We start from the raw sequence: 26280 nt of genomic DNA, 5'->3' as shown, positions 1-26280 counted from the left end.
TGAGAATAGGGACATCATGTGCTTCTTATGGGATCTTGGTGGAGGTTTTTGTATGACACCAGATTGCTTGAGGACAAGCAATCTTGGGAAGGGAGGGTTGTAATGTCCTTGTTTTTGGCAGGTCTATGTAATTGATAGAGTTAGCTCATCATACTGACCCTTGTGAGCTAACAGGGTGTTTTGGGGGTCCTCGCTACAGAATTACTATTTTTAGTAGGTCTATTTTTGGCAGTGCAGTGGGTGGTTTCAACAGTTGGTCGTCACGTGCAGTAAATAAAGTTAATAATTGCTTGAGCTCTTATTTATTCATTAATTATTAAGTTGCATTATTATAATAATGACATTAAGTGATATTTCTAAAAAGTGTGTTGGAAAGTTTCTAGTGTTGAGTTCATTTGGGAAACTTTCAGAATTTTTGAAGTGGAGTTTTATAGGAAACTTTAGCCAACGAAGGATTATAAATGAAATCTCATTTCATTGGGAAAAGCATGCTTGAAAATATATATATATTTTTAGTGCCTTTGTGGCTTTATGCTGATTTCTGACTTGTGAGCCCTTGCTGAAGTATAAGGGTCTTGTCTAAGAAGTTCTTGGCAATTATGTTGAAGTATACAATTGGCCAACTTTCTCCTATTGTGTCTACTATGGCTCGGAGATTTCTAAGAGTGTTTAATTGCTGAATTGTGGAGGTTGCGTGACCTTGCTGGAAGGTTACATTGGTGTTCAAATTTGTTCTGGAAGTCTACATATTGGCAGCCTTGGTGAAGGAAGAGACTATACGGCAGTAACATTGCATATTCCTCCTTGGGTTTTGCATTAGAACAACTGTGGGAGGCCACGTCACATTTGCTGGAGCCTAGGCTACATAAAGGCAGCTGTACTGAGGTGTAGGAGTCACGTCAAGCATTAGCCGCTTACACAAGCCCAACAATTTGCACACTTGTGGACGACAAGGGTATTTGTGACTTGCGGCTGTAATTGGCAGTAAAGGGAAGATGTTTTGGTGGCACGACTAGGCACATTTGATTGCAATCCAAGTGCCAATATTAATATATGTAATTTTGATAAGAGGTTTTTCAAATAAAATATAAAATTTCCTTACAATTACAATCTGAATTTACATCCTCATTTCAAAATTCTTGTAATTTCTACTACATATCAAACTTGGGAAATACTGAATAAATTAGAAAACGTTTAAATATTGCCAAACTATTAATTAAGTAAAAGAAATTGGTGTTATAAAGTTATAGCCAAAAAAGGGTTATTACACTGACAAAACTAAGGCCATTTTGGAATACCCTTTTTGGCTCTTCAAACAATATTTCAAAATCTGACTCACATTCTCTAATTTGATCCTACTTCCTTCACAACTTCCTATTAGGCCCAAACACCTAATTAACTTTCATCACTTGCAACTTTACACAAAACTTGATCTGATCAGCACAATGATGTTACCAATATGCTAGGACAGATAGAACATGTCATTTACCACTCTCTCCATTCACCCAAACCTCAAACTTAATGATTAGGCTATCCTCCTAATGCCTAATGCCTTAAATTGGCCTGCCACATTCAATATGTCAAGCTTAGGGCTTGATCCCAAAATTCATTGCTTGGTGAGACCACTTTGCAAGTTATAGATTCTTATAGTAAATGAATACACCTATCATTCCCCCAAGTTTCTGGATTATCCATTGGTGGATGATAAGTTAAGTTCAATGCCCTTTCTCAAGCCCTCGGACAATTAGGGTTTCTAACCACCAGAGAAAGATTTATTTTCCAAATTTGCCTATGAATAGATACAAACTTCAAATCATTTGAAAACTTATTCGGTCTAATTTCGTACCATGTCAATTGATCTATCATGCCAATCCAAATGTAACATAGCTTCAACTAGAAATGCACGGGAATTGAAGAGTAAACTTGTGTTTTCAATTGTGCTAGCCACCAAAATCATTCAACCACCACACTCTCTCGTGACAAAGGTCATATATCGTCATATTACAGCCATCCCAAATGGTCTCAACCACCATTTGAATTAAAGGACCATTGGGTTGTTAATGTACAAGAAATGTTGCAAAGTCGCTTGACAACTTTTGAGCAACTTTTGCAACTTTTTCCCTATGTGCCTAAACATTGACCCATGACTCCAACTTGCCACATTTGGTCTAAATATGATTAAAAAAACTCAAATGTGCCACTACACCATGTTATTGGTTCTATTGGCCCTAAATGTTCCTAAAGGACTTTTTGGCCCCAAATTGGACCCTAATTTATTATGCCATATTAGAAGCTTGAAGAAATGTCTTTATAAGATCTTGAACTAGGTCATCCTCCTTTGATGAGCAATTACGCATGGTTCATGACGTGATGGAAGGGTGCCCTTGCACTAGGGGAAAAACCTGAGGGTAAGGCAAAGGAGAGCATGGTCGGCTAAGGAGATGGAAAGGGGTGAAGTAGCTGATGTAGGGGATGAGAGAACTTGAAGAACTCTCACCATATACATACCTTTGGTTATCCTTAAAAATAGTAGCTTTAAATGTAGTTTCAACTTTAGACAAATTGTCACCAAATCTAGTCATTTCAAAAGCAGATAACTTACTAACCAATGGATCTCTATTCACCTTAGATATTGTTCTGATTTCTTCGATTGCGACAACTTTGTCATCATAGTTTGTAATGTCCCCAATTTTAATAAATACTTAAAATAATTAACAGTCCCAAAATTTTAATAATATAATTTGGACCTTCAATTATTCAAGAAAGGGACCCAATTGTTATTAATTATTTGTAGGTGTTTGTTGTGTCAACGTTCTTTTGTAAACCCTTGGGAGTTTTCTCTGAAGGGGTATTTATGTGCGACATATAGGAAGTTGTTAGTATGTGATTTGGATTATTTCTTTGTACTGCGAATTCTAGTTGGAGATCAGTCTTATTTTCTATTCAGAAGTGGAAGATCTTCCCTACTTGGCTTTTATGGTTTCAGTTGGATTCAACCCTCACCCTACTTTGTCTTTGTATTACTTGGCTTCGGATTTGGCACATCTAGAGCGCCATCTTTGTCTGCAAATATAATTGGTGAATATCTATGTTTGCATCTCTTCTTCTCTAGCATATATCTTGCACAATTGGCATTCTAATATCATCTTATCTGGCACACAACATTGGAATTAGCTCATTCATAAATAGCACCAACCACACGACTTACAAATCTGATAACTTTTGATAGATTTGATTCAAACCAAGTATGAACACAGATGACAATCTACCAACACCCTCGTACGACATCCCTCATGCACTGTATCCCCTTCGCATTGAGTTCTCCTTTAGGCCAAGATTTCCCTTTAGATCGAGTTCTTCGAGTCGAGATCTCCTTCAGATCGAGTTTCCCTTCGGATCGAGATTCCCTTTGGACCATATTCCCTTCGGATGGAGTTACCCTTTAGATTAAGTTACCCCTTGGATTGAGTTCTTCGGATCAAGTTTCTCTTTGGATCGAGATCTCCTTTGGACTGAGTTTCCCTTTGGGTCGAGATTCCCCTTCGGATAGAGTTCTCTTTTGGATTGATTTCTCCATTGGATTGAGTTCTTCTTTGGATCGAGATCCACTTCGAATTGAGTTTCCCTTCGGATTGAGATTCTTTTGACCAAATCCCCTTCAGGTCGAGTTCCCCTTTGGATCAAGTTCTTCTTGGAGGTGAGTTCTCCTTTGGATTGAGTTTCCCTTTGGATCGAGATTCCCTTGTGGATCGAGTTCTTGTTCAGATCCAGATCGCCTTTGGATTGAGATTCCCTTCGAATCGAGATCCCATTTGAACAGAGATCGCCTATGATCAAGATCATCTTGGGAACATTATAGTGGTATCATACCTAGCGAGCTTGCCAACCTGTTGGGTATTGAATTGAAATCATGGTGTTGAGTGATGGGTTGGTTGATGCGCTGAGAGAGCTAAGAAGTCAACAAAGGCTACATTAGCGGACTAAAGAAACACTCAACATCTTGACATGCACAAGGCCATCGGTGACAACATTCATTCCTAGGGTGGAGCAACGGGAAATGCGAACTCCCATGTTGGTTGAGACAGTGAAGAAAATCAAGCAAGATTAGGTGATTGGTGGATGGGAGAGAGACATATCTCTAAGGATTATATAGAATTGCAAATGAAGTATCCGTCATCTCAACACAATAAACTCTTCAACAATGGTTTGAAGCGGGAGATTGATATGTGGCTACAAGATGAAGTCATGCAGGCACAAGAGGAAAATGAAGAGTCACATGAGGATTTGCAAGAATTTGTTGCTGTGCCTACAAGTGGAGAGTACCTAGAACTTCAAGATGAAAAAAATGACAAAGAAGATGCCTGCACTAATTTCATCAAACCAACACTCGTCGATCAACTTGATGGAAATTTTCTACCAGCTGTTGTTCAACTACATGAAGATGCTACGAATGATTCCTCGTAGGACCAGCCACAATTGGCTGAATATGGAGTTTGTCCTTTAGTTGTACCTAAGTTGTACATGACTGCAATTTCTCCATGTAAAGGGCCTCCTCATAAAAATAATCCTACACAGGTTGTGAGATTCTTAAGCAGGTAGATGATTACATGAAGATTGTGGATTTGGACATTCATGTAGTTTATAACTGGCTTCTTGGGGATCCTGGTGACTCAGGACATGACAATGTAGCACAACAGAAATTTGACAGGAATGTTGATATTAGAATGGAGCAAAAAGCTAGAGTCACTCTTCATCGATATGATGCTAGTGCTGATAAATATGGATACAATGATGGTGATGGAGTGCGATGCACTTGAATCCATGTTGATGCAAGATCATCCTCATGGAAGTGGCCCAAGATTCACATGACTGATGAGACTACAGAGGAGATTGGTGTGCATGATCCCATGAAGGTTTTGGATTGGAGCCTCAATGTGTTTTATGATTGGCTTCCATGGGATCTTGGTGGTTTTAGATATAGCATTGTTTATATCAGAGTGGCGCAGTGGAGGCTTGTTGGTGGTCACCTCATCTCAATTGAGTTCAATTATGCTCATGTGATCTCAAAGAAGCATGGAGTTTCTAACAGGTATAGTTATCCGTGTCCGCACATGGTTTGAGATCCTAGAGTTTATGGATTGCTCGAGGACAAGCAATCTTTCGGTGGTGAGGATTTGTAATGTCCCCAATTTTAATAAAATACTTAGAATAATCAACGGTCCCAAAATTTAAATAATATTATTTGGACCTTTAATTATTTAATAAAGTGGTGGGGCCCAATTTTTATTAATTATTTAGAGGTGTTTGTTGTGTCAGCATTCTTTTGTAAACCCTCGGGAGTATTCTCCAAATGGGTATTTATGTGCGTTATGTTGTATGTGATTTGGATTATTTCTTTGTATTGCGAATTCTAGATGGAGTTCAATATTATTTGCCATTTTGAGAGTGGAAGATCTTCCCTGCTTGGCTATTCTAGTTTTGGTGGTATTCAACCCTCACGCTATTTCATCTTTGTATTACTTTGCTTCGGATCTGGCACAGATGGAGCACCATCTTTGTTTGCAAATATAATTAGTGGATATCTATGTTGGACATCTTAAGAACTGGCATTTATTGAAAACAGTGGAGTTGTTAGGGATTTTAGGGCACGTTTTGGGCATTTTAATCCAAAAATGCCTCATTGGATGCTCATTTTGAATTCATCATTGCAAGGTTGAAGAGGTCCAAGTTTGTTTGAGAATTTGTCAAAGTTGGAACTTCATTCCCTTCATTCTTGGCATATTAATCTTCAAATAAGTGGACATTTTCCATTTTGATAATTAATTCATTCTTATCTTGCTAATTTGATGCATGTTTTAACTTGATGTTACACACTTGTTGATAAAGATGCCATGAAAAGTGCATTTTCTCTTTAAAAATAATGAAAAGTATCATTTTCATACTTTTGGTTTTTTCCAAAATTCCAAATTTGAGTTTGCATGTTGAGGTATCCCGCTTGTTGACATGTTTGAAGGTATGTGTTTCTTTTGTGCTTTTTTTCATTGTTTGCTTGCTTGTTTTCTTGTTTCTCTTCTTTTGAAGAAGTTGCAAGTTCTTTCCCAAGAACTTGAGCATGTTTCACTTCACTCCATCTTCCATGAACGCATATAAGTGCATCTTTTCATTCCATTTTCGCCATCACATGCCAAGGCACATGCATCCATTTCTTTCATGAGCAATTACATGTAATTCCACTTTTCATGTCATAACAAATTGCATCTCATTCTCTACATGCAATTACATGTAAAATCACCTTTGTTACATCCCAAATTTTGCCCTAATTTTTTTGATCATAACCGTTTGTTTAATGAATTATTTCTTTTCATGATCCTGTGAAATGAGTTAGTTATTTATATACGTTGTACTAACTATTGATGATATGGTCAGTAACGAATAATTTCTTTTCATGATCATGTGAAATGAGTTAGTTATTTATATACGTTGTACTAATTGTTGATTAGCAGTTGTTTGATTTAAATTAGTGATTAATAGGTTTTATTTTGAATTACTATGGAATTATTATTATGGAAAAAGTATTTTCATGAGTGATTGTAGGAGAAGATTGAAGAGAGGGGAAGCATTGCTAAATGAGATCATCGAAATGGGATATTCATTTGGTTCAATCATTAGGATCGCCAAGTATGACCTTAGACTTCCTTGGAAGGGATACGATGACTTGTCCATAGGTTACATTATGGGACCTGCATGAGCTACTAAGGAAACAATATAGGAAAAACATAAAATAAACTAATTTAAAATATAATACATACCTCAAGAAATTTGTTTAATAATTTTTATCATATCATTATAATAAATACTTCCATACGAACACATAAATATAAAAATGAAATGGCACCATTAAATTAAAGTAACATAGTCTAATGATGTCACCTCATCGATATACTTATGTGAATGTATATAAGAATGTATTATAATAATAATAAAATGAAATTATAACTCTTCGATTCCTCCTTTATTTCTTTTCCCTCTTCATTTTCTTCATTTTAAAATTGAATTAATGTTTTTGGAATTCGAATGGACTTCTTGAAACCAATAGAAGCTAAGAAGTCACGGCTGGCTTTTAAGAGAAGCCATGAACCAACCCATACGGCATCTCTTTCCATTGTCTGCTACGTTCCCATTTCAAGCCGAGAACATTCATTTCCAGCTGAAACATTCTTTCCGACTACACAACCAATATTACTCTGTTATTCCCTTACTCCGCTAGCATTTTTGCAATCCGTGTATCAAGTCTCAAACCAGCGGGCGAGACAAATAGCCAATAAGAGTTCCGGCCGAGGTTGGGAGGAGCCACGTCCATGAGATACATGCATTCATGTTTCATAATTCCTTTCTTTTTTTAGTATAAGTCTGACTGCATCTGGCTTTACAAGACTAGGCTGAGATTAATACAATACATACCTTCGTATTTCATAATTCTTTTTCTAAGTAGAAGTCCGACTGCAGCCAACTATACATTGTTTTAACACAAAATACCTTGCTGATGGTCTCTTGCATTTCATTGAGTTCATTGAAGATCTTCTTAGTTTTGTCTCTGTGATTGTAACATCATTTATCCAATGAGCACATTCATCCAATCACTCATCAAAGATGGCAGAAGCTCAACGCTCCTTTGCATATGGCTGCCTATGCATTGAGTCCTAAGTGATACAAGTCTAGACCTAGTAGAATTACATTGACACAAGATGCCTAGGTGAACACAGAGTTCTTTAAGGCCATTGAGAAAATGTATGCTCCTAAAGATGCCAACAGAATTCACACTAAGTCATCCAAATCTGCCACTCTTAGAGGTTAGTTGAGGCAGCCAAGATGGATATGGCAACTATGGCACGCGAGAACCCAATTTTGTGGTGTAATTATCATCAACCAAAATCTTTGACTACCAATCCATGTAATTCCTATCTAGGTTTCTAGTTCTTCAGCTATCGAGAGTAATTGGTCTACCTATAGCTTTATCCATTCTCTTAAGGGGGGACAAACTTATTTCTAGGAGATCAGAGAAGCTTGTGCCTGTACATGGTGCTTTGTGTCTCATTGACTGCAAAACACTTGTGTACAAAGAGACTTGAACAACATGATGGGATGTAGAGCTAGAGGAGCCAACACAAATTGACAATGACGCTACAATTCCAGAGGCAGGGGTGGTTGGTATTGGTTTGGCAGAGCTTGACTATGTGGACTTAAGCAGCTCCAACCTGTAGGGATGAGGAGTTTGGGGATGATTAGAGGCCACCCTTTACTAAATTTTATTATTTTTATTCCATGCTACTCATCACAATCATGTTTATAATATTTTGGATAATAGGAATCTCCAATTTGACATTTTTGTTTGTCAAATTTTAGTAGTATTCAAGTATTTCAGTATTTAATATATTTCAATTTTGCTATTTTACTAATTTGCCAAAGGTTCATTTGAAATGTAATTCTTATAGATCTTTTTATAACTAATTTTTCATCTATTATGTCTATAAGTATTATATTTAAGGCTCTTTGTTCCGCTTGTTCCCAAAGCCCCTCCCCATCTGGAAACTCCATGGAACAGTGGTTATTCTATAAAATTCTAGGGAAACATATAATCTCTGTAGGATAGACTTAGGCCCTAAGTTCTCAACTATCATTGGAGGTAAAAAGAAGCACCTGACTATGGTAGATTTTGACAGCTTGTAGAACCAATATCACAAACCTAAGCCCATGTGATGTGATACGCTGGCATATAGCCATTGGTCGCAGTGCATTTTGCATGGATCTTCAAGTTTGCAAAATCCTTCTTGATGTGGTAAATTTCAGTGATGATACAACACCAGTGTAAATTTTAAATCATGTATCTGGATGGATTTACTACTTTATATTAGCGAGGACGCTGACAAAAAACAGATACTACAACACGCCTAGTTGGTAGATCCTCTCTTTGTAATCTAAATAGCACAGCAATTCATATTATAGTATTAGTTTCTGTACATCAAACAGATATTGCGTATAATTTCCTTAAAATATGGATAAAATGTTTGAGTGCTTTATGTGTATTTTTATGATATTTATATTCTGTATTTTTATGTCATTCTAATGGTTATTAGGATGTATAGTATTCAATGTAACAATTGTTATCTTGCCAGATTGAAAGATTCAGAACTGCCACATATATTGGCAATCTGGGTGTTGAACTTCTCAATATTGGATTCTTTGCATTTATGAAAGGTGGAAATATGATAGATGAGAGCAGTGTTCCTCTATATTATGTTGAATTTTAAAAAAATAACAAGATTGTTCTTTGAGTAAGTCGTTGGCAATTATTTACTTTAAGATTCATTGTCTTTCTCCATCTGAGTTGACGTTAAAGACGGCCAATTATAAAATTTTCAGCTCCCACGAATTAGAACTAAGATAAGATTTCTTGGCCACCTGGAAATATGGTTTTCTCAGATCTTTGTATGAAATCGATACATTGTTCATCATATAATGGTGAATGTTCTTCCAAATTTTTCCCTTAGTTTTTCAATTTTCTAATTTACTTATATTCTACAGGATAAGAATTTGGAGACAGAGAGTGAGGTCTGTTTAGTGCATCCAAATGCTGAAATAGCTCAAGATGGGTCTGTGAATATTCATGGAAATTCTTCGATCAAGAACAAATCAGGGAACTGGAAGGCTTGCTCCTTTATTTTGGGTACGTGCCATTTAATCTCGTTACTTCAAATAAGATATCTTTCAACATTGCAATCTCTTTCTACAGAATTTTGTTTTTGGACTAGGACGAAAACAGTAACTTTTACATGTGACTTTCAAATTTGACAATCACGGAGAGGTGGTTATTTTATATAGCAGCAATTGAGACTTTTTATATTTAGGGTTCCTAACATTTTTTTATTGATGTAGGAAATGAATGCTGTGTAAGCATAGCGTACTGTGGAATCAATATAAATATGGTGAACTATTTAATAAAGTGTTTACATCAAGGAAACTCGACTGCAGCAAACACTGTAACCAATTGGTCTGGAACATGTAGCATTACACCTATCATCGGGGCTTTTATGGCCGATTCATATTGGGGATGATACTGGACAATTGCTGTTTTCTCCATCATCTTTTTTATTGTTAGTCTTTTTTGTTTCTTTGATATTTATGTTTCGTTTACTGAGCTATCCGTTGCACATAAACTTACGATTACTTTCTTTGACCATGTTTTTTGATCATGTTTTAATGTTTGGATTGTGATCGCAATCTTAAAAATTGAAACAGATATTAGCTGAAGGTGTTCCATTGCTTTTCAGGGAATGGTCTTGCTGACCATATCTGCATTTACACCCAATCTGAAGCCTCTGTGGAAGGTTTCTGATGATAACTACAATGCATCTACGACACAGATTGGTGTTTTCTTCTTCTCACTTTACCTTGTTGCATTAGGAAATGGAGGTATCACCCCATGCGTATCATCTTTTGGAGCAGATCAATTTGATGAGACAGATGATGTTGAAAAGAAAAGGAAGAGTTCATATTTCAACTGGTATTATTTTTCATTAAATATTGGGGCTCTCATATCTAGCAGTGTCCTTGTTTGGATCCAAGATAATGTTGGTTGGGGGTGGGGTTTTGGAATTCCTACTGTGGCCTTGGCGGTGGCAATATTTTTCTTCTTGTCAGGCACCATATTGTACAGGCATCAGAAACCAAGAGGCAGTGCATTGACCCGGATAGCTCAGGTCATTGTTGCATCGTTTTGGAAACGACATATTCAAGTTCCAAACGATAATTCCTTGCTTTATGAAGTTCAAGATAATGATTCTACCATTGAAGGAAGTCGGAAACTTGAGCACACAGATGGATTTTTGTGAGTCTACTATTCTCGTTTTAAAAGAAACTTTTATTTATTTAGAGAAAGCGTTATTAAGGGAACCAATTAAAAAAAATTTACACACCATACCCAAGAATGATGTAGGCATGATTAATATTAATTCACCTAGTTTGCCAAAGACAAATATTACAAGTTAACAAATTCTTATCTTCAAATGGTGAGATTTGGTGAATATGGATAGAGATCACCATGCTAAGGGAGAGGATCTAATAGTTGAGCACCCTAATTTCACATTTTTCAAAATGTTGTAGAAATTTTAATTCACTTTCAATTTTTTTTACCACAGCTTTTTGTGAAGGTGTTTAGTAAAGGCCCCCAAAAATAAGAGTGATACTCGTGCACTAAGTTATGTTTTATTGTTGTATTTATGTAATATCCTATGATCTGATCATTATATATTTTATTCAATTGTAGTCATCATCAACACTAACAAGTTTAAGAGCACTCTCAACTAGTTTTTCTCCATAGATCCGCTATTAAAGCTAGGAGGGAGGTTTATTAGAACTTTATATTTTAAGGTTATATATTTATATTTATATTATATATTTATCATTTAAAAATATATATATATATATATATATATATATATATATATATATATATATATATATATATATATATATATAAACTAGTGAGATAATATAAATTATTTTATTTATGAAAATGATTTTGTATAATTATTTAATAACAATTAAAAAATATATGATTTTATTTATATTATTTAAAAAATATTTTATTAATTTTATTTACTTAATATTTGCTAGAGTATAAAATATAATATCCTTAAAAAAAATTATTTTCATTAACAAATTAATCATTTAAATTATGAACAAAATTAACATTATATATATATATATATATATATATATATATATATATATATATATATATATATATATATATATATATATATATATATATAATTATTAATCTATTTATGAAACTATTTTCTATAATTAATTAATAATAATAACTATTTAAAAAAAAATTCTATTAATTTTATTTACTTAATATTTGTTAGAGTTAAAAATACAATATCTTTAAAAAATATTTATTTTTGGTAATAAATTTATCATGTAATTACACACACATATTATAACATTATATATATTTATTTAGTCAATATTAAAACATATCATTCTAGAACTTTTTAATTTTTTTTTTAACTTATACTTGAATTTTGTTTTTAGTGTTATTTTACTTTATCTAGTTAAGAATTATTTTACAATTATAATTTTTTAAAATACAAGTGATATATTATTACTACAATATTTGGAAGAAAGCTCAATATTTACTATAGAAGAGTAAGAAACACTTTAAGCTCACATTTTATTTAGTTATACTTAATAATAGTTTTGTTGTTGTCTAATAGTATAATATATATTATATATTTCTATTTGTTAAAAATAATTTTGTATGAAATTAGAAATATATGAATTGACATTTAATAGCAACATAGATATAGTTGACAGTTTTCATTTTCCATTTTTTCTAATATGTCTATCTATATATAGACAACATTTTCAATAACTCAAGAAATAATTTAAATTTATTGCTGGTCATAATTACTTTATTTCATTAAAAAAAATCATAGTAAACTATGAAAACAATGCTTAGTAAAAATTATATTAAACTACAGCTATAATGTTGAACCTTGATTTAAGAACCAAAGTCATTGAATCCACCACTAAGATAAAAGTAATGTCAATGTGTGGTTGCATAGTTAGAATTTCTTATGTCGATGCATTCAAGTAGTAGGAGGTTGCCACGAGGATATCACAACTCTATTATAACAGGTTGTAACAAAAGAATATGGAGACTTGCACTATTGAGTTTGTTAAAGGAATCTTTTTTGAAGTCATTCAAGACACCTTTGTGTCGTAGGGGAAATCTACAAGACTCAAACAAACAATTTGTAGCACCAATTTATCAATATGCTAAACTAATAAATTCATTCAACCCTACAAACACTAGAAATGAAAGCATAATCAATAAGAAATAAACAGATAAAAACATGCAAACAGAGAGATTCCCTCAAGCCTCCATTGTTTATTTTTGTTCATATGAGGGATTGCACTCTGCTATGAATTGGGCAACACCTTGACTTTGAACTTCGAGAAATGATAAAAATATACGATTTCAAATGATAGGAAGATGATAGAAAATTGACAGAGGTTCGATGTGGAAGTGAGTGATAAAAATGTGATATAGGAATGTTGTTTATATAGATTTTCAGGAAATCCATAAATGGTTGAGATCGATTTGGAAAAAAATATGATCAATGGACAAGGATGAAAGAGACGAGAGAAATAATTGTAAAGTCTCCAATTTCAACTGAAAATGATAGAGGATAAAATATGAGATATTTTCAATTTTTGGAGAGAGTTTCCAAAAAATGAATATAGAAACTTTGAAATCATTTCTAATTTTGGATTTTTATAAAAAAAATGATTTTTCAATTTGTGAGGATTTTCTAATTTTCAAAATTTATAATTCCTTATAAAATTGATTTTCTATTTTTAGATTTAATTGAATCAAAAAATAAATTAAATTAGAAAGGTGATACTAGTTGAAATTAATCACAAATTGAAATTGATGTGAAATGAAGATAAAATATAGTTTTGATAGGTAATCGATCGAAGCCTTAATTATTTATTATTCATTTATTATTATTGCTAAGATTAAGTATTGTTATATGTTAATAGTGAGTAGATTCGAACCCAAGACCTCTCTGATGAGAGGCTCGCAATTTACCGATGCGTTGTAGGCTCTTGCCTGTTAAAGGTTAAAATAATTAAATAAACTTAATTATTTAATCAAAATTTGGCAATGATTAAATGATGCAAAGATTTGATTTTTAGAGTAAATAAAATGATTAATTAATGATTTAGAACCCTCAATTAATAGAAGAATAATTAGTGCCTTAAATTTGAACTCGCAAGTCAGTCCATTTTTGGGTGTCCGAAGATCTTGCTTAATAATCATTTGTAGTGTTCTTATATTATGAATAGAAGGCAAATACACTTGAATAATGTATGCAACCATCAATAATTAATTTTTTACAATTTCCATGAATGTAACTTTGTTAAGAAAAGAAAAACTATAATTTACAAAGTTACATCTTGAACTCCAACTACTTCATTTAGTGTGAAAATGTAACGACTCCGACAAAGTGGGATGGGTTGGTACAAAGGAAAGTTGTAATATCCCCTCTAATAATCTAATTTTCCTATTTGTAAAAATATATTAATATATTATTAGATAAATTAATTAATAAATAAATTATTAAATATCAAACTATATTTGATATTGAATAAAACAATATAAATTATTAATGAATATTTATTAATAATATTTATATAACATAAGTCAATTCCTATATAAACTAATAATAAACCCCTACTACTATGTTTGGGACCCACACAAGCAATCGACTAGTCAAATTTACAAAGGTCGCTATCCTTGAATTGCTATATAATCCACATCACCTAGGTTGACAAAGCATTGAATGGAACAAAGGAAATAAAAAGGAAGTATTAAATAATATCTAGATGTTCTTGAGAAAAAATATATAATGGAAACCCAATGTTCTATAAACATGGCCACCAAAAAAGATATATGAAAAATCATTCAATTGTAACTGGAAAACCCCATATGTTTGATCGCTCATATAAAATGAGAGCATATATTATAAAGTGGGAGTTCTAATGGATGTTCAAAACTACTTATTGTTCTACCAAATTTCTATTTCCCTTACCTTGAACCAATATGCAAGGCCACATAAGAAAGGTATGGATAATTAATGAAAAGATAGTTGGTCTATTAGTATGGAGTTTCACTAATTAAAGACGAGAAGGCTTATAATTAAAAGATTTAATATTGCAAAGAGTTATTACCTATATAATAAATTATGTAGAAATGAATGAATAAAATAAGGAAAATTAAATAATTGAGTTAGTAGTAATATCAAATTTCTATTATTATTATTATTAAGTGTAATCTTTATAAGTCAAAATATGTGATGATAATAGTCCTAATTTTGGGAATAGGATTAATTCCATATTATTAAAAATAAGAATGAATTTCTAATACTATTATGACAAATAATTATAAAATGGGATATATCTCTAATACTACATTTTATTTGATTTGTGATCTAAAGGATACAATGTTACCAAGGATGGGCTTGTATAAATCCAATGTAATGGATCTTGTCCCAATAAAGGGTGGGGGTCAGCAACCCATAAATCTTCTTGGAATGGGCTTGGACCTATAAACTTTGAGGGAGTCCATGGATGGTGTCGAGGCAACTTGGATAACATCTATAACCTGTAGTCATAAATTCAAATAATAATTAAAATGATTAATATGAACTTTTGAATTGATTAAATAATGATCTATAATAATGGATCTTAAAAAGGGACATTAGGAAAGTGAATGGGCTAAAAATATGTCATATATTCTTAAAATGCATGTTACTAATGTTATCGCATATGCATTTAAGGGGTTTATTGTATTTCATCATCTACAACTAGCCCATGTTCCAAAAGACTTTGAATAAAGTGAGAGTAAATATTCCAAGCAACTTAATTTCTATAGCAAGCTATAGTGCAATATCAATTAAGAATTTCATTCAAGGGTGGAAAAGAATGAATGCTATGTAAGTGACATTCCTATAAAGGTAAACGCACATAAATTATGGAATGCATTCTAGGGCATAATAAAACAATGATGTAACTAAAAGATAGTTAGTAACGGGGTTGGGTAGTTAGGAACAAGGGGATGTGTCGGTCTTCCTAACCAACCAACCATTACTTAAGAACATTGGAGCATGAATGATGTACTCATTTATGGTAATCAATAAAGAATATTGGTTTCTCTCGCCAATGCTAGTATGCTTGTTATTGGTAATGAATGTTTATGTTTGTACTAGTAGAATTGAATTCTTTTATTTTTCTGTTTGGTAACCACTTTACATTTTGGCATCGTTGCTTACGTTCGATCTTGGAGGTCATATATTAGATAGGGTGGAGTAATGGGTAGACAATTCCTACCATAAGTACAAGTCACAAACAATGATAGAGAAGAGGGGGAAATAACAAGAGAAGATCAAGTGACACAAGATTAGGTGGTAGCCTAGGAAGTCTCTGTCAACTAGTATGTGCAAAGGGAAGCCTGGAGAGAGCGGTTCTAGAGAGTACAATACAAGACAAATTGTTAGTGTCACTAGCAGTGTACAACCTTCTCGGACAAATTATTGTGTTATTGGTGAGAAACTTGGTACATGTGGAGAAAGAAAGAGCCAAATTACAAAGAGAGCAGAGAAGGCAACAAGTGATCCAACTGTTTTCTGAAAGAAGTACACGAGAACTTTAGGAGTAGGAAAATCCAAGGAGAACAACCAGGCAATAAAATAATTCATGCCCCTTATTCCAAATAAAGATCTGAGGTGAGTACGAGAAGAAGAAATTGAGGTGGAAGCTGCCGTGCGATGGACTCTACTGAGTAGAGAATAGGAAGAAAGATGTCGTCATCTAAGAGGACTTGTTAACCAATCCCAATGTGAAAACCAAACTGAAGAGTATTTAGTTGAAAACATAATAAAGGTTATAGCCGATTTGGCAATCTCTAAAGGACCAGGAAGCAAGGAGGGGTGGAACAGACCGAAGACCTCGGCATGAAGAGAGCATCAATCTACATAGGGGCAAAGATCTAGCGAAGCAGAGGGAGAACTTCAAGGAGAAGTTACTCGATCAATCATCCCGGTAGGAGGGAACACCATTCCGACAGGAGGGTGGGACAATCGAAATGGCCACAGATAAACAAAAACTTTCAAGATTCATAGGAAAAGGATTAAAGGACCCGATATGACATTGTAAAACTTGCATAACCGTATGGCAGACGAATGGAGAGAATGATGTCAACAAATGGTTAAAGGCATTTCTTGCCACCATAAGGGGTATGGCTATCGATTGGTTCACAGATTTGGAGGTCAGGAAGAAGGCTACATGGAAGGATCTCCATACAACCTTTCGGGAATAATTAAGACTCTTACGGGATGATGACAAGATAGTAACATAAATTTATAATACGAGCCAAGGGAAAAATGAATCCCTAAGAGCATATAGCAAGAGGATGAAGGAATTGGTTGGGAAACTAGACAATAAATCCATAGATGGGTTAAAGAAGAGGTGGTTTATTGAAGGGCTAACCCCATCCCTAAGAAGTTAAATGAAAATAGTACCATCATCATCCTTTGTTGACATGTGCACTCACACAATGGACATAGAGAGTGAAAACAAAACCTCTAAAGCAAGGAGACATGGCAATAGAAGTGAAATTTTGGAAGAAAGTGGAGATGATTCTAAAAGGATCCAAGCATTGAGAAAAGGTATGATGAGAATGAGGAAATAAATGACAGGGGACGAGGAGAAAAAAGAAGGAAAAGAGTTATGGTGTATGGATTGTGAAAATGAAGCACAAAAAATGCGTGCCCCAAAAAGGCATTTTGCGATATATGCCAAGTATTAGGGTAAAGACTGCCCCTATAATTTGAAGGCACAAAATGCTTAGGTATTTTTTACTCAAGGGGAACAATCCACACCACCTTCTACGCCTCCATGAAATATAAATATGGAAGCATCACTTGGAGGGTGTTGGAATAGTAGGAGGGGAAGCAATAACAACAATTATAATAACACGCCCAGGAGCCAAATCTAGTACAATGCCAAGGGATAGTCCATATTCAATGTAGATGATGCAATGAATGGGGGCATTTTGCTTGGGATTGCTAGAATGGTGGACAGAACAAAGGTATGCTTTTGTAATGTTCCCATTATAAAATAAATCATTAATCAAACTATTGTTAATGGGCCAATTGATTTAATATATCTCAAACCCATTTTTATTTCGAGCATGGCTTGTAGGTAGTCTTTAGGTGTTCATTTTGGATTATTTGTTTTATTGCGAATTCCTGTTGGAGTTTTGGATTTATTTTCCATTTCGGAAGTGAAAGGTCTTTCCTATTTGGCTTGTACGGTTTCGGTGGCATTCAACCCTCACCCTATTCTGTTGTTGCATATAATACTTCGCTTAGATCTGGAAAATCGGAGCACCATCATTTGGAAATATTTAATTGGAAGTTATTCGTGTTCAAATCTCCATTGTTGCTTGGCTTTGTCTGATAAATTCGAAATTAGTAGTTTATGGTGTCTAACAGAACTCATCTTCCCTCCATACCCTATTTGCAACTCACAACCTTCAGTGCCACTTAGACATCACCTACCCATACGGCCACAGAGTTCAGTCATACTGCCTTCAATCCTACCGTATGACCTTCATTTATATACCATATGACTTGCCATACATCTGTTGTATGACCTCCATTTACATAACGTACGGCCTCCACATATCAACCATGCGGCCCCCTTGTTACTGTACGATCATCACCTTGTCTCTTCCCACCATACCGTATAGTCTCACCCTTCTGTTCACCGTACATAGTAGTCATACCGTACGACCTTCTGGGATTTCTTTATGACTAGCATATTGACTACACTCGTTTTACTATACAACTCCAGTTTGACCATACCTCTTCTTCCTGTACACTATACGACTATTCCAAAGTTGGCTAGTCCACTGTACCACTCCTATCTCTTCACCTTCCAAGCCGGGGGATAGTTTCCCTAATCGTACGGAAGCCTTCTTGCATTGTACAAACATCACCATTCATTTCCATCAGTTGGAATTTGGTCAAACGAAGGGTAAAAATCCTTACGCAAAAGAGCACATAGTGAAATGGGTCATTACAACTTTGTAAATGGTGCAAAATCAGTAACCATGAGGACGCCAACTGCCCTAGACAAAAGGGGTTGAACATGTTAGAAATTGCAAAACTATGGAGGGGGTATTGGCCATCACAAGTATGCAAGCCGTGAAGCTCACATATCCTGATGTAGGTACAAAGAAAGAGAGATTTGAAGAAGCTAGGAGGAATATTCAAGACACCATGGAAAAGGAAGGAAAAGTAAGTACATCTAAACTTCCATCCACTAGGTCATTACCAGAAACTAATGTCATAAAGCAAGTACTTTAGGCAACAATTCCAGTGAAGATCCTCAACCTATTAGAAACATTACCTTAGCTATGGGTGGCAATAACACAGGGAGGAAGTACGAAGGAAGAACATTCCAAGGAAGATGGAATAGAGGAAGCTAAAGTGGAAAAACACAAACACTTTGTTTACCGTAAGGATGGGGAGGACACTTGCATTGGTAGAAATGAAGATTATGGGGCACAAGCTAACAAATATTATCGGGGATGGGGGCTCAGGTGACAATGTCCTAACTGAGGAAATCGGGAAGGTACTTGGGAAACTGTAATGTCCCCTTTTTAACTATACCTCAAATTGCTCTTATTTCTAGTTTAAAGATTTTAAATATTTATTTTATACTTGGAATTATATGGAATTTATAGTTATCTTCAAGAAATTCCAATCCTTTTAGATAATTAATATAATTATTGATAACTTTGAGATAAATTAGAACACTCTCCTTGTATGTCAACTTAATTCCAATCTCTTTTAAATAATTAATATAATTATAAATTATATTTAAAATTATATCAACCTAATATTCTTTCTTATTAATAATTTAATTTAACTTCAATAATTCTCCCTTCACGATAAGTTTGAGACAATAGATGTTTCTTGATTATTGTATTGAGTGATTGCATGGGTATCAAAGAATACTCGAGCTCCACGTGGTAATAAGGCCGGACTTGCTTGTATTACTGCGCTGTTTTGCCGGAACGATTGTACCCCTGTACTGTTCGACACAATTGGTTGCACCTACTGTCCACTCTGATTTGTATCTTTTGTATTCAATGATCTTTAATCCCTTAGACTGTGTTATCTCTCTCTATTCCGGGCTGTTTGTTCCGTGTATGTTCTCTGGCTGCGGGCGGGGTGCTTACTTCCTTAGTGCTTTTACCACTGACCTTATTAATGCATTTATCAGCGAATTTGTATGTTCTTCTGATGATCCCCTCTGCTTGGTGGTAGCCACTCTGTCCACGTGGTCTGATTGGATGTCTTTGATTGACCTTGTATTCTCACGCGAGGGATGCTAGTTGTCTCCTATAAACTCCTACGATGTTACTTTGGTCTTTCTCCACCATGTACTCTGTGAGATGATCAATGTGGCAGTTTGTATCTGTTGGCGCTTTGATGGTATCGGGTACCATGTCCTCCCTTCGTTCACATGTAGTATAGACGCCTATCTCTGATGTGTCCTCCCGTGAACTCGTCTTGTGTGTATTTCTCTTGATGCTATGTTCTCCATGTCCCCATAAGTACCCTTGATTCACCTGCGGGTAGATATGTTCCTTCATGTGCTCGGTGGCAATTTAGATTATTCCTATTCATGTTTTATTAATATAACTTGTTGCATACGTATATATTAGTTTGTGTATTAATTATGTTTGATTAGTACATTAACTTAGGTATAGTTTATTTGCTTTTCTTTTTATATATAAATGTCTATAATATATATAGACATTAATGTATGTATTATTAATAATGTTTATAATTGATATTATTATGAGTAATATCAATTCATGTTATTATTAAATAACATAATATATTATCATTATCATTTATATTAATTCTTGTATTATTAATATATATAATATTATATTGATTAGTTTAATCAATTTATTATTGTTGGTTATTAATATTATATATATATTCAAATGTGATAATATTTAAATATATTATAATCTTCATTGATTTATAATGTAACTATAATATTTATTATTAAAATATATGTCAAAATTAGGGATATTACAGAGACCCACCCTTTGGCCACCCAGATTTTAGTTGGTAGGAGTAGATCCACATGGAATTAAGCCGATAGGGATTCTAATGGGGCAAAAGGCAGTGATTGGCACACAATAGTCCTTCCTGGATTTTGTGGTGATTACTTTGGAAAATAAGGGTTACAATACATTATTAGGGGGAGGATGGTTAGTCACATAAAAAGGCAAATCACAATTGGAAGAAAAACACCCTTTCCATTAAAGTAGACAACTGACTTGAGGAACTAGTTTGTAAGTCAGGAACTTGCATCAAACTCAAAGGCAAAAGGAGGAGATGAGGAAGGAGTGGAATGAGATGAAGAAGACATTCTACGACTAGGGAAGTGCTAGGAAGATCAAACAAGTTCCCTTAACAGTTTGTTTAACTGGCAGATGGGGGATTATGAAATGTTTTAGCCGAAATGTAATATGTTGTAAATCCGAGAGATGGAATCTTAGGACTAATACCCATGGTGTTATAAACAATACAAGGAGCGTATGACCACCCTCGATGACACCCCAACACACATTCGAAAAGAACAAAAAAGTAGAATATGAGGAGGTTAAGCAGGAAAAGATGAACCTAGGGGAGGAGGACCACCCTAAGGAGATTCTCATAGGAGATGACTAGGATCCAATGTTAAAGGAAACAACCTTTAGGATCTTCCTTGAATATCAAGACGTATTTGCATGGACATACAAGGATTTAAAAGGGATGCCACCAGAACTGTGCGTCCATCAAATACCTCTCATACTAGGAGCAAGACCAATACACAAGAGGCGTTATCGAATGAACAAGAACTATGTGGCCAAAGTTCAGGAGGAGATCACTAACATGCATGATGCATGCATAATATTCAAACTACAAACCAACGAGTGGGTGTTACCCATAGTTGTATCTTTGAAAAAGGATGGGAATCAAATTTGGATTTGTGTAGACTTTAAATGCTCGAGTGTGGTAACAATAAAGGACCTCTTTTGATTCCATTTACGAACATCTTAGAAGAAGTGACCGACCATGAGATGTACTCTTTCATGGATGAGTTTTCAAGATATAACCAAATCAACATTGCCAAGGAGGACTAACTGAAAACCACATTCTTAGTCGAGGATGATGTGTATGCCTACAATAGGATGCCATTTGGGTTGTGCAACGAACTTACCACCTTTTAGAGAATCATACTACGCATCTTTGATGGAATGTTAGTAGGGAATTTCAAAGCTTTCCTAGACGATTTGTCAATCTACAGTGGGAAGGAGCAGCACCACCTCAAAGCCATTGGAGAATGCATGGAACGATGTTAGAGGGCAAGGGTTACATTAAATCCAAAGAAATTTAGATTCATGGTTCCTTGAGGTAGACTCCTTGGCCATATAGCATGTAGAGAGGGATTGAAAAGGGACCCAGACAAGATCAAAGCCATTCTTGATATGGAAGCACCTCATGATGTGACTGGCGTCAAATCCTTCTTAGGACATGTGGGGTACTATACAAGATTTATAAAGGGATTTGCAGAAGTATCCCTACCCTAAGAGAAATTAACCAGAAAAGGGGAGCAATTTGCACGAGGGAAGGGACCAAGAGGAGGTCTTTTAGGAATTAAAAAGGAGATTGGCAGGAGCCTCAATCCTTATATACACAGTCTAAAATAAGGAGTGCCATGCTCATGTAGATGCATCTAACTATGCAATAGGCGCCACCCTGACACAAACTGGAAAGGAGGGATTGGACTATACAATGTACTTTGCAAGGAGGCTACTTTCAAAAGCAGAATGAAATTAACGCCATTAAGAGAGAAGCACTAGGTATGGTCTATGCAATTCAAAAATTTAGACATTACTTATTAGCCACTCCATTTACATTTTTAGTGGATCATCAAGTTCTCATGTATTTGGTTGACAAACCTATTATCCAAGGAAGAGTAAGTAGGTGGCTAATCCTCCTTCAAGAGTTTATTTTCAAAATCATAGTCCGTCCAAGGAAAAGTCATGTGATTCTAGACTAATTGTCAAGAATAAAGTTAGGAGAACTTGCTGGAAATGGAGGGAACGAGGACTTCCCAGATGCTCACTTGTTTCAAATTGTCGTACTACCGCAATAGTGCGAAGGTATCAGCTAGTACCTATCAAGTTCTACCTTTTCCAAAGAAATGGCAATGGTAGAAAGGGTAAAAATTGCAATGAAAAGTAAGAGATTATAGCTTATTAATGGGTTATTGTATAAGATAGGGCCCGATAAGGTCCTAAGGAGATGTGTGATGGAGGAAGAGATCCATGGAATTTTGAGAGAGCCCCTTGAAGGTTTGGTAGGAGGCCATATGCGACAGCCCAGAAGGTATTGTTAGCCGAACTTTGGTGGTCTACACTTTACGTAGATGCTCGAGAATGGGTCCTTAGTTGTGATACATGTCAAAGGGCAGGAAAACCCCTCAAAAGAGACTTCATGCTGCTCTTTTCCTCACAACCACAAGAGCTATTTGAATGTTGGGGTGTGGACTGTGTGGGCCTTCTACCTACTAGCAACACTCATAGATGTAGATATAGTGGTTGCAACGGAGTACCTCACAAAATGCAAAGAGGCAACGACACTTCCGGACAACACGACGCTAAGTACGGCCAGCTTTCTCCATGAATAGATAGTGACATGGTTTGGTGTACCCCTGTAGATAACAAGTGACATAGGAGTACACTTTGTGAACCAGTAATTAGGGCAATGACAATGGACTTCAAGGTTTTCCATACTTTTTCTAGTCCACACTACCCTAGGGTTAACGGACAAGCATAAGCTACAAACAAAGTATTGGTGACCATTCTATACAAGACATGTAGAGTTGAAAAAGGAGATTGAGAGGAGAGGCTTCCAACAATTCTATGGGCGTACTGGACTATGTACAAGACCACCATTGTGCCAACCCTTTCTAATTTAATGTACAGACAAGAAACCATAATGCCTGTTTAATATAAAGTACCAAGTCTGAGAGTGACAGTTAAACACACGATGGGGGATATGATTTGTAATACCTCCTCTAGTCACATAATAAGTTGATCAAAATGATGAATATTAGGAAGATCTTAAATATTAGATTACCCAAACCTAAAATACATAATATTAGAGCTCAATAAATATACAATTATAATTAATCCTATGTATATTATTGATAATACCAAATATTTATTTATACTTAATGTTAAAACATAAATGATTCAATATAATGACTAACTATATAAATCAATTATAAGTGATGATGTTAATCATTAAATAATAATAATAAAAGTGTCAAATTGACATATGTCATCAAATAGTTGAAATGTCACGTTTAAAATTTCAGGGCACGCGACACATTTCATATGGTATATAAATACCATATCAACCATCGATCTAAGGATATGCAACACATACCAATAAAAATAAAAAAGAAGATTCAAATTAAAAAGGGGGGCTTTTCCATTGCCCTGTCTTGATATTGGAAGAAGAGATAAAAAGGATATGCAAACAATATTAAGCCAACAACCTATGAGAATTTCCGCTTGCTTGGAAAAGTACCGTGCCACCATTATCTCCATAAATATCATAGGGAAGACACGTTATGGATCCAATGAAAAATGCAATTGCCACATCTTCAAAAAGGCACACGATCACACTGGATGTAGTGACCAAATTCATTGGTGTACAATAGACACCCACCAAACCACCGAACATGAAAGGAGGGGAATCACATCTTTAGACAAAGGGAGTAACTCATAAAAAGGTGCTATATCCTCTACTTCCCAAAATCCTATACTTTATAAAGGGTTTACTTTAAGACATCCTTATAATGAATGGAAGTTGAGATACTTTTCATAGTAACTATATTTAGGTCTTGGGGGCCAACATATAATGGGGTAAGTTAGGGTAAGGTATATCTAAAGCTTCCCTTACACTATTGAGGTAAATGAAAATGTATAGAGCCAAAGGTATTGGTAACGTATTTTATTTATTATTATAAAGATTATTATTTGAATGAAATCCATTCAAATGATATTATTATAGAATCTTATTATTGTTTGTATAGGCATAATGTGCTCTTATTTATTTAATTGAACAATTTAAATATACTTTAAGATAATCAATATAGTTCCTTATGTGAGGAACATTGGATCTTGGATAATATTGTGTTAGTCCTTAGGGTTGACACCATGGAGATTGAGGGGATACTTATCATGGGGTATGAGAGGCATTAAGGTCTCCATCTGACTACTATAATTAAGCTTATGATAGAGGTGACAAAGCCTCTAGCAAACAATTACACAACGGAAACACAATACTCAACACAAGATTTGATAGAAAGTCCACTCTTTATTCATCAAGTAACTGATTACATGCAATGTGTTGGGCTGTAAGGTCTTCTCAGTTACGGCCAAATACAAACAATTACAGTAAGAGTTCTACAAGATCTCACATGATCTAAATAACTTCTAGCTAGCCCAGATTTGTATAGTACAACAATATGGTAGAAACCCAAAGAAAGATCTAAACTTGTGCTCGCAAGCTACCAAGCATCCTTCTTGTTTTCTAAGCTCACACTTAGCTACTAGCTTTGCTAAACTTCGCTCCTCTCAATTACTCATGTCGAGCTGACTTCCCTTCCTTGATTGAGTCTTTACTACCTAAAACACTATGCAAACTTCTCTTTTATACTTGCATGGCCACAAGTCGGCCTGTTGCAAATAGAATCCTCTAGAACCCAAATAAACATAACATGCCTTAAGTCAGCTTACAACAATCATTAAATGCACATGGGAGAAAGCACCAAGATTCTGAATAGGTCCTCACATATCCCACAATCGATCCATGTCATGATCACATGCAATACATATTAAATGTACCTAGTTGGCTGATCAAATCTGCAATAACGCCCAGTTGATCAACCAAGCCTCCGAGTATCAATAGTAACCACCAAGTATATGCCAAACACACCTAGAAATAATGTCCACCGAGCTCCCAGAAGCATTACCAAGCACTAGTTCCATCAAGCAGATCTTTGACCGAGCTCCATGAGCATCACCGAGTCCCTCAGGCAAAACAATAGCCAAGACTACCCTAGTAGTGACCGAGCATCACCTCCTTTCAACCGAGTTCTCCAACTCCAAGGTCAAAACCACTCCAACATACAGGATTGTCAACTGCCCCAAGATGCTCCTGCATCAGAGACCCCAGGCGCGAAAAGCTATTCTTAGTAACTAGAAGAACATCTTTTGGGATTTAGCACATAAACCCTAAACTGGTTCTTCATTTACATATCGTTCAAGTCTTCAACTTGTACACTCTTGCCTTTGTTCCACTTCTGCAAATCCTTTCCTGCAAAAAACAACTGTTTACTCTTCTTTTTCACATCCTTCCTCGATGTATCAGAGGTTTGTTTACTTCGCTGATCTCTAACCCCTTGAGAATCCTTCAACTCAACTCGCCTACCGAAACTTAGGTTTCTCCTATTGAGTTCTACATTCTGCAAAGCAATCAAAGAAAACTTCCTGCC

At 35.0% G+C, this 26280-nt stretch overlaps 1 long non-coding RNA gene and 1 pseudogene across 2 annotated transcripts in view; one reads left to right on the top strand and one right to left on the bottom strand.

The window, feature by feature from the left end:
- The window catches only part of LOC149544298 (protein NRT1/ PTR FAMILY 8.1-like), a 153714-nt pseudogene that overhangs the window by 74746 nt on the left and 52688 nt on the right, over nucleotides 1–26280 (top strand). Inside the window, exons 2-4 of the transcript XR_016355766.1 lie at nucleotides 9583–9724; nucleotides 9934–10151; nucleotides 10329–10885. The product of XR_016355766.1 is annotated as a protein NRT1/ PTR FAMILY 8.1-like (transcript). The remainder of the gene's footprint in view (nucleotides 1–9582; nucleotides 9725–9933; nucleotides 10152–10328; nucleotides 10886–26280) is intronic.
- Nucleotides 1–26280, bottom strand: part of LOC149544299 (uncharacterized) — a 108100-nt gene that overhangs the window by 75854 nt on the left and 5966 nt on the right. The gene's annotated exons all lie outside the window — the stretch shown is intronic.

Source organism: Cupressus sempervirens, chromosome 8 (genome assembly GCF_028749045.1).
Source record: "Cupressus sempervirens isolate cs-2001-9-10 chromosome 8, ASM2874904v1, whole genome shotgun sequence".
NCBI classification, from domain to species: domain Eukaryota; kingdom Viridiplantae; phylum Streptophyta; class Pinopsida; order Cupressales; family Cupressaceae; genus Cupressus; species Cupressus sempervirens.
The sequence above is the reverse complement of the archived record's forward strand: the minus strand, read 5'-3'. Positions and strand labels throughout refer to the sequence as shown.